The sequence below is a fragment of the Euprymna scolopes genome, chromosome 42 (genome assembly GCF_053919585.1).
Source record: "Euprymna scolopes isolate OS-2025 chromosome 42, ASM5391958v1, whole genome shotgun sequence".
Classification (NCBI taxonomy): domain Eukaryota; kingdom Metazoa; phylum Mollusca; class Cephalopoda; order Sepiida; family Sepiolidae; genus Euprymna; species Euprymna scolopes.
The window spans coordinates 24,856,363-24,858,862 of record NC_136523.1 but is presented as its reverse complement, the minus strand read 5'-3'; the positions used below and the strand labels follow the sequence as shown (position 1 = coordinate 24,858,862).

General features: G+C 39.0%; 1 pseudogene; it reads right to left on the bottom strand.

Annotated features, from left to right (window-relative positions):
- Positions 1-925: 925 nt before the first annotated feature.
- Positions 926-1,085, bottom strand: LOC145267279 (U2 spliceosomal RNA; annotated as a pseudogene).
- Between the last annotated feature and the right edge of the window lie 1,415 nt (positions 1,086-2,500).

Below are 2,500 nucleotides of genomic sequence, written 5' to 3'. Positions count from 1 at the left end.
GTGTGTGTGTGTAGGGGGGTTACAATATTTTTGGATTATAATGGGGGTACGTATATCACACAGTCGTTCTATTTATAAACGATGCTGCTAGGAACTGACGAATTAAATTAGTTCACGTTCTGCTACCAACCAATCAGAAACCAGAATTGCTCCATAAAAATTAAACATTTTATATATATATATATATATATATATATATATATATATATATATATATATATATACTTCATTTACTCACATAAAATTAATGTACGAAAGTATAAATTTATGCGTAAACTTTAAGTATTTACTTCAAAAGTGCTCAATACGTAGGTAGAGCTAGTTAGTTAATTATAAAATATATATGGCGATTAAGCTACACTAAATATTCAGCGTTTCATCCACTCTAGGATTCTTCAGGCTTAAAAAATCCTAGAGTGGATGAAACGCGGACTAATCAGTGTAGCTTAATCGCCATATATATTTTATAACTAACTAACTAACTAACTAACTAACTATATATATACATATATATATATATATATATATATATATATATATATATATATATATATATATATACACACACACATATAAGGTGGAACGATAAAATTGTTGCCCTAAAGAAAACAAGGCCGATAGCCATTAGTCGCGTGCTCTCGTGTAGTGAATGAATGCGTGAATGTCGAATTGACATGAAATTCTTAAAGATAAACAAAAATGACCGAAAAATGGACTGAAATGACTTAAATAAATAAAAAGTAAATGACTTAGAATGACTTTAATGAACTTAAGGATGAATTGAATGACCTTAAGAATGACTTGAATGCTTAAAAAATAACTGGAATCCTTCAAAAACAACTTGAATGATCTGGAGAATGACTTGAATGGCTTGGAGACTGACTGGTTGCGAAGTGGGTGCTCATTCTACATTAAATTAATACAGAAAAGTGATCCCCCACTTTATATCACAAAAATTATTTGATTTAGGGAATTTGAAACGTTATATTAGCTATGTGGCCAAGGAAAAGTTACAAACATAAATATAGCATGTTGTTAGAACAGATACTGCACTTTGATCTTAGCCAAAAGGCCAAGAAAAGGGTATTTTTTGCTCCCCCACCTAGCAAATTAGGCACAAGGCCGATTTTTAAAGTGAGGAGTGAAGGGGAAATGGGACTAACTCCCCGGGGAGTAGGGGAGCTCGATAGTGACAATTGGTATGAAGGGTTTCCCCTACAATGACAAAGGTCTTATATGTGGGGTTGGTATTTATTTGCTCCCCCACCGATAAAATTAGGCACAAGGCCGATTTTTAATGTGAGGATTGAAGGGCAAATGGGGACCAACTCCCCGGCGAGTAGGAGAGTTGGATAGTGACAATTGGTATGAAGGGTTGCCCCCACATTGACCAAGGTCTTATATGTGGGTTGCCCTCGCATATGGTCTTTGCTAGCAGTATCTGCCGGAACAGACACTACACTTTGATCTTGGCCAAAAGATCAAGAACAAGATATTTATTTGCTTCCCCACTGAGCAAGGCCGTTTTTTAATGTGAGGAGTGAAGGGGAAGTGGGGACCAGCTCCCCGGGGAGTAGGGGAGCTGGATAGTGACAATTGGTATGAAGGGTTGCCCCTACATTGACTAAGGTCTTATATGTGAGGTTGCCCTCACATATGGTCTTTGCTTGCAGTATCTGTTCCGGCAGCTACTGCACCTTCATCCCGACCCGAAGGCAAAGAACAACATAAAAAACTAAGAACAGCATCTATTAACAACATACCTTTTGTCTTAACTAAAAAGGCCAAGCACAAAAGTGTTACGGACAGATCAACCAACAGACCGAGTGACCGACCGAGTGACTTATTAAGTCACTTGCACGCTACTAAATACACTACAGCTTTATTTTAAAAATTTTATTAAAAAAGTTAATTCAGGTAACTTGATTATTTAGTAGAGCTGAAATCTATTCAATGTAGCCGCCTTCAGCCTCAATCTCAGCCTTGATACGGGGCTGGAACTGGGAGCATGCCTTTTCCACAAGCGTCGGTGGGAACTTTGTGAATACTCGGCGGATGGCGGTGATCAGGCTGGTTTAGTGCTATGGGAGGCCATGTTGTTGATGTTCTTGACATATCATCAAATGAAGTAGTCCAGGGAAAAAGGAGGACAATAAGAAAAGGTACAAAGTCGTAGAACTCTTTCAGATGCCAAACCTGGATATGTTCGGACTTGTGGGCCAGCGCCGAGTCCTGCTGCCACACCCACAGACTGCCAGCTATATCTTTCAAGCCGACTTCGAAGATGTGAAGTGGCACGATGTGGCTTTCACTTAAAACCACACCAAAGACCATAATCGTGTCCAGAAACTTTATTTTCATCATCCTGGGCATGTCCATGTTATTCGTGGCAATCCAGCGATGCATTTTGAGAGTGCTGGCCATCGTCCTCTTGTCGTAAATTGGATCAGTAGAGAGCAGGAGTTGTACAGCGGCGACTCTCCGATCTCGCTCGTTAAAT